Below are 12,650 nucleotides of genomic sequence, written 5' to 3'. Positions count from 1 at the left end.
AACAACAGTTTTATTGGTAGGAAAGGAGCTTCAATCAATGGATAAACTTAAATTCAACTCAAATGAACTAAAAATAGTAAAAAACAAAAGAATTCTAAGAATAACATTGGATAGCTTACTAAACTTTGAAGCCCATATTGAAGAAAAAACTACTAAAGGATTTAATGCCTTACACAGTTTGGATACATTTGTAGACTACAACCATGGATGCTGTCAATCAACCTACATGAAGCTGTATAAATCCTTAGTTCTTCCAATTATGGATTATGGTGCTTCAGTTTTAGCCACAGCTACAGACAAAGCAAAACAAGTACAGTACAAAGAAGTGCAATGCTTAAAGCCAGTGGATGTGTAAGTAGTACCAGCACAGAAACAATGGAGATACTTACTAATACCATTCCAATAAATATACATTTAAAGTTAAGACAGGCAGAAGAGATGGTCAGAATTGCAGCAAAAAGAGAAGAAAATGACACCCTGAAACAAGATTTTAATAGATGGCTTGCAAATCCAAAACAACACAGTAACAAACCTACCCTTTATTCCACACTAATGAGTATATTCATAGAACACAAAGTAAATGTGCAATTCGAATGTATTGAAAAAGAGTTTGAATACAAAAAAGAATACATGGGACTTTCAAGAACAAATCAAAAAGTGTACACTGAGAACTTCAAACTAAACAAAGATCATCAAATGGAAAATGTAAATGAAATCTTGAATAGGTGCTCAACTAATGAAATCTTAATATTCACGGATGGATCTACAATTGGAAATCCAGGACCGACAGGAGCCGGGGCAGTTATATATTTAAATGGGTATACGTGTAGCCCAATACTTTTAAAGCAAGGTGTTGCAAAAATATCAAACAACTACACGGGGGAATTAGTGGGAATTGAAATAGGATTAAACTTTGTGGATGATTTACAGGACATTACAAACAGGAAAATAATTATCTTCACAGATTGCCAGGCAGCAATAACAACGGCTTTTGCATGTGAAATTCCAACAAGAAACATTGAAATTATACTAAATATCAAGCTAAAACTAAAAAACATTGAAGCACGAGGTAATACTGTTGAAGTACACTGGATACCAGGCCATAAAAATATTCAAGGCAATGAATTAGCAGATCAACAAGCTAAACTAGCAGCAACAGAAATTATGACTTCAAAAACAGACAATCAGTGTTATGAAAAGAAAGATGCAAAAGAAGTAATAGATTTAATGAAAATAAAATCAATACAAAAATGGGAAGTTCAATATCTGAATTCAGAAAAAACAACAAAAATCCAAGAGTGCATCCCAAAGCCAGGATCCAGAGCTTGCGTTGGAGAAAAAAATAGAAAAATATTCAATGTAGTGAACCAATTACTTAGTGGACATACTCGCTTAAAGGCTTACTGGTCCAAGATTACAAACAGCGAAGATGTGGAGTGTGAAGCATGTAGAACACCAGAAACTATAAAACACTTCATATTTGACTGTTCAAAATATTCACAAGAAAGATCAAGTCTTCAATACAGAACTGAAGAAATATTACATAGAAATAATATATTATGTTCTGATATCACACTGGCAACTTTAGTTGGAGAAATACCGGACATTACTTTACATGCAAAAGAAGTACTGTTCAATTCATTTGGCAAATTCATCATGGAAACAAACAGACTGTAGATGTAAATGACATAAAGTGTAAAAAAGTGTCAAGTGAAAATGCAACAAGAGAAATTTTGGCACCTAGATGAAAACGACTTCAACAGTCGTCAAAGCACAACGAGACCATAGGCGACAACGACGCCATAATTAGATTCAACAACAACAACAAGATTATCAAATGTGAGCAAATGTTACAAAGTAAAAGATTATGTTCGGGTAATGGTTTAAATAAATCAAGAATACACCAATATATATGTTATCTATATTTATTTTGAATGTTTCATCAAATTTGATAGAGAAATCACGATTTGTGTAGTGACCATAAATTCGGATGTTCACGTTTACGTTGCGATTTCGGATATTTTCTAAATGCTGACTTGTGTTTGTTTTATGTCACACACTGGATACTGGTTTTTTACTTGTGCTGCTTTATTTTCTCTTTTTTTAATATTGCCATTTTTAATCATGTTTATCGCAAAATTATCCATTGATATTAACATTTTATCCAAAATAAATCTTTAAGTATGATGCTTTCTCTAGGAGGTTGTTGTACTGATAAATTGCAGTGATAGAAAATGTCAGTTGCATAAGAAAACAAATGCATTGTTTGTGCACATGAAATGAGTGAAGTTACAGGGACGGATCCAGGATATTTTCAATGTGAATCCTGCACACTTTTTTGGTACCCGATTAAATATTCAAATATTAGTTTAACTAATCCGACATAGTTTGTCGAGGAATTATGGGGGCATATGCCACTTCAGCTCCCTCAGGATCTGCCCTGGATATAATGTTTATTCACTATGAGTATGTCCAAAATCCAGCCACAATGAGTTGGATGGAATCCAATGATACCCCTGCCTATGAGCAGATAATACTCCATGATAATGTTGTTATCCAAAATAATAAAGAACATGGAGGGGGACTAGAAACCCTGGACATGTTTTGGGGGAAAAAATATGATCAAGTACTTTGAAATCATTAATTAATATGTGTTGTGGTATAATGAGCCGCATTAAGCTAGATTGAGCTTAAGCCTTTGAGACCAGCTATTTTAAATGGTTTGGTTCAGGTAGCATGCCAATATCAAATAAGTAAAGTATATGTCGACTGTCAGGTCTACTTATTTTATTTTTATATTGAAATATATTTATAATAGACATCCTCCTTTAAGTCCTTACAATTAACACTATGTTTCCATGAAAGGATGCACTTTTTCATTAATAAGACACCATTCTTTCATTGTTTTTTTTTGCTATTCATCTAAAATTTATTTTCAAACAAATTTTCATTAAATCTCTAAAATCTTCAATTTCGCCTTAATTTTTTAATCTTAAATTAAAGAAGCTTTTATCATACTTCTCATTTGACATATATATCTTAAATTGTAACTATAATTTTGAAGACCTGGCAAAAATGATGTGTGCGTGGAAAATAATTGTGCTTGGAAAAAAATTTGGGGAAATCACTGTCATGTGGAACCTTTAAATTAACATAAATGATAATGTTTTAAAATTATTTTAGAATAATAATCCTTGAAGCTTATGAATTAAAATGAAAATATCAATGTAAGTAACTATTATAGATGTTTTAACTCAAGGAAGCTGTGATGACACTGCGGGTGCTAAACCTAGGAAGCAATTGTTTCATGATCATGCATATTCACATTCAAGTATGTACATTCTGTTTGAATGTTAATAAAAGATGTTGACAGTTACAAGTTCTTGTTGAAAATTTCAATTTTTGTTAGCTGAATAAGTTTGGAACACATCACATGCCAAGTACATATGTAAATCAATCAAATAAATGATTTTGAATAGTAAGATGGATAAAAATTCTATAAAATGAAAAACAACATAATTATTATGTAAGAACATTTACTAATTAATCACCTATGTTAATGTGTTTCAAATTTGTTCAAGTGTCATAGATGTAGATAGTGCTAGATAACTGAATGGAGTATTAAGCAGCAAAAAAACTTGATATTCACATTGTCTGTACAAGTTTATTTTGAAAAAAATCAACATGATTTAATTTTGATTATAATAAGTCTGCAAAATGATTATCTGTTCTGTAGCTGGTACATCTCTCACATCTATACAGATGCAGGCTCTTTAATAAAATATTAATTGGTATTATGGCCTCTGCAACAGAACAGTAAGTATAACATAATGTACTTTTTATACGCCCGTATAAAATACGGGACGTATTATGTGAAACCCCTTGGCGGCGGGCGGCGGGCGGAAGGCATCACTTTGTCCGGACTCTAATTCAAATTGTATTCATCCGATCTTCACCAAACTTGGTCAGCAGTTGCATCTAGTTGATATCTAGGCCAAGTTCGAATATGGGTCATGCCGGGTCAAAAACTAGGTCATAGGGTCAATAAGTGCATTTTCAAAGGGGCCACTTTGTCCGGACTCTATTTCAAATTGTATTCATCCGATCTTCACCAAACTTGGTCAGCAGTTGCATCTAGTTGATATATAGGCCAAGTTCGAATATGGGTCATGCCGGGTCAAAAACTAGGTCATAGGGTCAATTAGTGCATTTTCAACGGCGCCACTTTGTCCGGACTCTAATTCAAATTGTATTCATCCGATCTTCACCAAACTTGGTCAGTAGTTGCATCTAGTTGATATCTAGGTCAAGTTCGAATATGGGTCATGCCGGGTCAAAAACTAGGTCACAAGGTTACTTAGTGCATTTCAAGCATTTAGCATGGTGTCCGCTCTCTAATTGAAGTAGTTTGCATCTGATCATCACCTAATTTGGTCAGAAGTTGAGTCTAGATGATATGTAGATCAAATTCGAATATGGGTCATGCCGGGTCAAAAACGAGGTCACGATCGGACACATAATGAATTTCAAGCATTTAGCATGGTGCCCGCTCTCTAATTGAAGTAGTTTTCATTTGATCTTCACCAAATTTAGTCAGATGTTACATCTAAATGATATCTAGGTCAAGTTCAAATATGGGTCATGCCGGGTCAATAACTAGGTCTCGAGGTCACTTAGTGCATTTCAAGCATTAAGCATGGTGTCCAAAACCTCCGAACGGGCGTATCTTGTGACAGTTTGGCACTCTTGTTACCATTGAAGTAATTAAATTATGCTTGAAAAAAACAGTTTCATTGGGGAACAAATGACTTCCATATTCGTTAAAAATACATGCATTTGATGGCCATGATACCATTGCTTATGAAGGGCTTGAATCATTGTTTACTGTTTACATTCCCAATGTTTTACCCCTAGTGCATCAACATTTTTTACAGGTGCAACATTGACAAAAAAAAAGATTTTATTCCTTTTATCTTTATCCGTTTAAATATGTTTGTTGATTTTCCTCTTCCAAGTAGTTTTACTAGTTGTTAGTTATTTTGGAGCCACATGTTTAACAAAGTTTAACATACATGTAGTTTTATCTTGAAAACTTTATTAAAATATTCTTGAAATCTTTTAAATACTAACTTAGAAAAAAATAGATTTAATGATAAATATTTATAAATTTCTCATTCTAGAGGAATGCATTTTGTAATGTTATTTATTGTAAGATAATGTATGAGCATTCATACTTGGTACACTTACTTACTAACATGAGGGGACTGGGCAGGCAAAGTTAGATAACTATGGCTGGCAATTTGGCAGAATTTTGTGCCCTTCTTATACTTAGAAAATTGAAAATTTGGTTAAGTTTTGTGTTTCAATAACAGAAGTTTTAAGTTGAGGAAAAGTAAGTATTTGTATTTCTTATACCTTTCTAGCCACACAGAGGACTGAGCCAATCAGACTGACTACTAGTAAACAATCGGAACAGAGTAAAAAAGTAGAGAAACAGCTCATAGACGACACAACACAATTAGTGTCCATGTTGTCCTCCTCGAAAACCAGTGGCCTGTCCACCCAGTGGCTAGAAGCATTGTTTAAGGAGGATTTATTCACCGCTGCACTAGATGAAATGTCGGTGAATATTCCATTCCTTTACGAACTACTGAACAAGCTGGTGGGTGACACAGGATGCAAGAGGGCAACTATAGCGATGATCTACGCCATGATATTGAATAGCAGAAACAGACGAGTATCTGCCTTACAGAAGTGTATGACTGTAATTGCTGTAAAATATCATGCAGATAATAAGGTTTGATGTATGTCTGTGTTAATACTTTGATCAGCAAGAAATTGACTTAGAAAATTATTATATTAATTTATAAAATTAAAAAAAAAAGTTTTAATTCTGAGATGAAAACTTTAAAAAAATGTCTCGTGAACTTGTGGAAAAATGAAGTCAGCAGATATTGACTACAGATTATGGAGTACTTGTAACACATCTGCCTGACCTCTCTGTTGTCTGTCTGTCTGTTAGGACATCCATCTATCTGTCCATCTGTTTGTTAAAAATACTGGCTTTGCGACCATAATTTAACACTTTGTCAAAAATGAAGAAAATGTAGAGGACATTGTTGACCCACAGTGACATTAAATAAGGGAGTATAACACTATAATTATACTCATGAACTGGAATGATCTTGTTAAAAGAAACACTTATGAATTCACGAAAACAGTCTTTATGAAAACAAAATCATGAAAAGTTTTATTTGGTTTATTTACTTATTACACAATTGTTAACACGGGAAATGGAATATTGTTTTTCTATTTACTATAACAAACAACACACATCACGCTGCTCTTAACCTGTATACATTGTATTTATCAATTAAGTTGAGTGTTAAGGTCTTCGAACATTCTCCCCAACATTGATGGATATAGCCTATTTCCATCAACTGACTAAATAGACAGTTCTAAATAGTATTAATTAATAATGTATACTTTGAGAGCTAGACTTACATATTTAAGACTATTACATTTTGAATTCTCAATACCATTTAGCCTAAAATATGTCAATAACAATGCCAAGTGTTACAGATTTGCGATACATGCATAATTATTACCAACAACAGTTCAACAAATTTATACTTTAATTCCAGTAATAATGGAATTATAAATGGATGCATAATTACAATTCTTTTCATAACTCGTCTCATCTATGGTTTTTATCATGAAACTGATAGTCATACTTATCATAACTTATGACATGCATACATATACCTGTTGCTATGCATATCTTCCCTAATTTTCTTGTTAAGAGTAATCGATTCCTTGAATCCGTACATATACACATTCAAACTTTACATCCCTATAAGTACTTGACTGTTTTGTGAAATCAAGTATCTAATTTCAACTATAATTGTACATGACAATGAAGCACCTTGACAACTGAATACAAATCCATTTTATAATCAATGATGTATAATATTAATAAAAAGGACAAATATCAATTCACATGAATTGCAAAGATATCAATTTACTTGAATTTCAGACTGCCTTGTCTATTATTCATTCAACCTTATCAAACAATATTGAATATTGTTTGACAACACAGACAACTGACATCTGAAAAATGCATATCACTTACTCAACAAGTAATTATTCAAGAAAGATAACTCAACTATACAAACATAGAAGTTCACCATATTTACCTCCCTTAATAAAACATGTTGAAACTAACTTAATTATAATTATTTAATGTGCATAATCCCTTTTTATCTGATTTTTCACAATTTCTCCTTTTTATTAATGGTAAAAACATCTTAACTAGTGCTTATTTTGAAATAAAGTCAAGTAATAAGTAAGCAAAATTGTGAAGTCAATTTTCTATTTGAATTATAAAACAAGATGAATGCATATCTAGCTTCATGTTACATTGATATATGGAAAGAACTAAAGATATAGTTAAAATAGAGTTGTCTTATGATATTTTTACATTTTCCATTTGCTTCTATAAACAATAAATTTTTATTTTATTTTTACAAGTACACAACCAGTTTGAACACAACATTGTGATCATGAATAATAAAAAGATCAATATAAACACAGGCAATGTTCATAAACATTAGAATAAAATGAAATTAGCAACAAAGTACAGCAATTTTTTACATACAAAATTTAATTTTACAGTTTTCTAGTTTCTTGTTCCACACTGATCTTCAGATTGTTCCTGAGATGTTCTCGTGAAAATTATACTGGCATCATTATTAAAATTACTAACATTGTTTTGGCATATAGGGAATTATGCTTCAATATCCCTGTATCGCTGAAAGTAGCTCAGGCCCCTAGTCCCCCGAGTTATAACTCGTATTAGCTACTCTGTGGCACGGGTATCATCGGGCGCCACCCGACTCATTGTAGCTAGGTTCGGCTTATATCGGCTTCTCCCATTTAAAGTTTAAAAATCCGAGTGTCACTTGTGTTCGGAGGCACAGCACTTAAATTGAACACACATTTTTAAGACTTGTTCTGTCTTTATCAGGTGTAAATGAACACACATTTTTAGACTTGTTTTGTCTTTATCAGATGTAAATGTACACACATTTTATAGACTTGTTTTGTCTTTGTAAGATGTATAATGGTCACACATTTTTAAGACTTGTTTTGTCTTTATCAGATGTAAATGAACACACATGTTATAGACTTGTTTTGTCTATATTAGATGTAAATGAATACACATTTTTAAGGCTTGTTTTGTCTTTATCAGATGTAAATGAACACACATTTTAAAGACTTGTTTTGTCTTTATTAGATGTAAATGAACACACATTTTTAAGACTTGTTTTGTCTTTATCAGATGTTTCTTTCACTCTTCACACTTCACTAAAATGAATCCTAGACTATTATCTCACTTGTTCAAGTGTACATTTTTACAATTTGAGCAACATCCATTTGGGTTTCCTGAGTATTGTGTTTCACTGAAACCGAAGTGTTTGACCAGCAGCAATCTTAGACAATTAACATCATCTTGGCAGTACTGTATTATTGAATCTGATATACCCTTCCTAGCCTTTGATATGTCATTATTAGTGTAATACAAGATAGCTTCAGAAGATTGACCTTTTCTTCCGGCTCGACCTATATCCTGCATGTAGGCCTCCAAACTGGTAGGTGGTCTACAGTTAATTACCCTTGATATACTTGGGGCATCTAGTCCCATTCCTAAAGCAACTGTCGCAAGAACAAGGCGAATTGTTGGTTTCTTCTTGCACAAGTCACTCACAATAAAGGATTTCATTGCTTTTGTATAATCCTTATGATACTGAGCAAATATTTTATTCTCCGGAATTTTCTTACCAGTATAATGTCTTTTACCTAAATAAGAATTAAGGTACTGGTAAAAATAACCCAATGCCTCCAAACTTTCAACATACATGATAGTTACTGGGAAGTCACTCAATTTATCAGTTAGCTCCACTGCCACTGGCTCAATCAATGAGTCCAACTTATCATTTTTTTTATATTTGGTAATCTTGACCTTTTACTTATATAAATATTGGGTCTATCCTGATAAACAGTTCACATTTATATTAATTTATATGAATAATGTGTGACGTTGTTATTTTCCAAACGGGGATGAGGGTGGAGTGGTATTTGTCGGTTGATGACACATTGATAAATTTTTGGACACCACATGTCAGTTATTAACCACAATGTTTACACTCCGACAGATGTAGAACCATAATGTACATATTTAACACTCAACTGGTAATGTATATAATGCTTAATTATATAATGTGTGACCGTATTCGGGTGACCTTAAATCAACGTTTGCTAGAACATACGCAGATGTGGCAATTATAATAAGTATATTGTGATAATCTTATTTTCAGCATATAATTATAATGGCAAATACGCAATAAATGATGTATTCGACGAATAAAAAACATATCCATTTGATAATTTCTGAGTAGTAATAAATATATTAGATGCACACAAACAAATATGTTCAATGGAGATTCCCTAAACATTTCCCGATGTGTACAGTGTTATTGTCGAGGACCAAAATATTACTGAAGTACATACCGACACCACAATAACATGCATTGTTATTTATCACACTTCTTTGTATTAGAAAGATAAAAATAATGTAATACTTGTTTTATGGAATTCGGAAAATGCTCGTCATTAAATGTGGGTAACAATCTGCTGAGTTTACACATGCAATAGTTCTGGTAAGATGTTGTGAAGATAATGATGAACATGTTTTGTGAGCACTTCAAACGCACTGTTGATAATGTCTCAATATGATATGCACTACATGTACGTGCTAACTGACAGTGCATCTCCAAAATGTCACAATATAGGTAGAAAGGTACACCATAATAGACATACAATATATATATATATATATATATATATATACACTTTACTGGTGTGGTCTCATTTGGTCTTGGCAGTATGCGTTCTGCAAACAGCAAAATGCTGCGCACAGGCGTACTTGGTTATATTTCGCGGTATATAACGCGGTATATAACTGCATACCACCCCTTAAACAACCAAAATAACTCTTCATATCGTTTAAATGTTTGTATTTTAAAAGTTAAATACATAACACCAACACAATAAAAACAGAGCTATTTGTCACATTTGTTTGTATTTGCAAGACAAAACAAAAAAATGTAAGCAATGTATTATGGCATACGGAATCGGGGCTTTCCGTCATTAAATGTGGGAAAAAATCTGCAGTTTACAGATGAAATAGTTATGGTACGATGTTGTGAAGATAATGATGAACATATTTTGGGAGCACATAAAACACACATTAGATAATGTCAGAATATGATCTGACAATGAATCTCCAAAATGTCACAATAAAGGTAGAAATATTTATCACACTCCTTTGTTTTAGCAAGATAAACAAAATTAATGTAACAAAATTAATGGAACACGGAATCGGGACTGCTCGTCATTAAATGTGGGTAACAATCTGCTGAGTGTACAGATGAATATTTCTGGTAAGATGTTGTGAAGATAATGATGGACATGTTTTGTGAACACTTCAAACGCACTGTTGAAACTGGCTAAATATGATTTGCACTAAGTTTTATCTGAAAATGCATATCCAAAATATTACAATAAAGGTAGAAAGGTACACCATAATACAGAAAAAACATGAACACACCATACTAATGTGGCTTCATTTGGTCTTGGCAGTATGCGTTCTGCAAACAGCAAATGCTACGCACAGGCGTATTTAGTTTAATATCGCAGCAGCCAACGGTAGGTTGGACATAAACGGCATCGTTAAATACAATAGACCCTGTCAATCGCAAGTTTTCACTGCTCCGTGAGTGGCTGTAAACAATAATTTGATGAGACGATCAACTTATCTCTCCTGCGTCGTATGCATTATAATTAGACCGCCGTAACGATAGTGAATATAGGTAAACAAATATGCAACTTATAATTCCCAAAGTATGCATCTGTTATTGGTGGACATAACATTGCTGTACGATAGCATTCCCTAAAACTGTAATCTTATTTTACAATCGATAAAACATCAACAGCACACCGTTCAATCGACCAACGCAACGTCTGAGGTTCATCCATCGGCTGAGCTAGTAGATACATGTCGGTTAAAAGCGAAGTTTAAGTATTTGCCTATTTTTTATATTTACGTATTGAATTCAGCAGGTGTGCGTGTGTTCTTTGAGAGCCTAAGTAAGAAGGACTTTGTGAACGTTATCCCTACCTTCCTAGCTGCTTACTTTTAAAGAAATCCCTTAGAATGTGGTCAAAAATCAAACAACATTCACCACTCTCTCAGTCAAACTCTAATTACACTGGATATAGACCAAAAATTAAAATGAACAACATTTTATTGAAATCTTTAATCACTTGTCTTCGGTTATTCCAAATTACAGCATCCCACATGACTCACAACATTTTTATCAACGATTAAACTCGAGTGGGGTTTGAAAAACGGCTCAAGACAACGGTCGTGGCTACTTATTAGATGTTCATTCAGTATTGTTATTTCACAAAACAGTATGTACTCGTGTGATCTGTATAACGCTTTCACATAGTTCATAATTGAAAATGATAACATTATTCACAAGGGAAACACCCCAGTTTACGTTCATTGAACACGCATTACGATTTTGCCCCTTGCCATGTTATACTTACCAAAATTATTACTCCAAATTATTGGTAGGATTGCGTTCCCCCCACTGTTCATTAAATGTTATTTTGTCCATCGCAAATATAGCAAGTGTACATACTAGTTTGTATGAATGGGTGCTCGTTAAACGCTTATGGCGGTTTTGTCGTATATGTGGTCTGCGTTCCATGTTGGTTTGTATGTGGTCTATTTAGGGACCCGTTGTGGTTTACGGAGCGTTTTCCTTTCCAGTGTTATTTGTGACGATTTTTGACGATGCTGCTTCAGCAAAGCAGATTGTCTAAATTATCATACCGTGAACAAATTCTTCATAATGGCGACCTATGTTAAATACCGAGCCAGTCCGATTGAGTTAGCTCAATTTTCTCAATCGGCATACTGTACCTCGCTGATTATCATTGATAAAGGAAAAGGCAGCTTGGTTCAAATTCATCGAGATATTCGGGACAGGAATTAGACACCCTAATTTGTTTTTCCACCAATTTTGTGTTCGCACCAAATTTGTGTTCGTACCCAAATTTTTTTCGTACCCATTTTTTATCGTACCCAAATTTTGTATCTCTAAAAATGTATGCACCGGTACTTAGGCTGAATGGGTCAAGTTCCCAACGGGTACTACTTCCCAGTACCCCGGGTACTTTGAAGTATACTTCACCGTACACCGATTTTCAAATGATACTTTTTTGGTACCCCTGTATACTTACAGGTACCCCATCTTTCCAAATAAAATATGTTACCCACATTTTTTTCGTTCCAAAAATATTTCGTGCACAATTTTGTTTCGTACCCAATTTTTTTTTCCCATTTTTTTCATACCCAATATTTTTTATATCTTTTTTCGTGCCCAAATTGTTTTCGTACCCAAATTTTTGTTGGCATATTTTTTTCGTAGCCTCAATTTCCGTATCCACATTTTTTTCGAACCGAAAATGTTTGTACCCGAATTGTTTCCATACCCCAAATTTGTGTACTCACATTTTTT

General features: G+C 33.4%; 1 pseudogene; it reads right to left on the bottom strand.

Annotated features, from left to right (window-relative positions):
* Positions 1-8,392: 8,392 nt before the first annotated feature.
* LOC127872497 (uncharacterized) lies at positions 8,393-9,591 on the bottom strand (annotated as a pseudogene).
* Between the last annotated feature and the right edge of the window lie 3,059 nt (positions 9,592-12,650).

Source organism: Dreissena polymorpha, chromosome 3, assembly GCF_020536995.1.
Source record: "Dreissena polymorpha isolate Duluth1 chromosome 3, UMN_Dpol_1.0, whole genome shotgun sequence".
Lineage (NCBI taxonomy): Eukaryota > Metazoa > Mollusca > Bivalvia > Myida > Dreissenidae > Dreissena > Dreissena polymorpha.
This window is presented reverse-complemented; position numbering and strand designations above follow the sequence as displayed.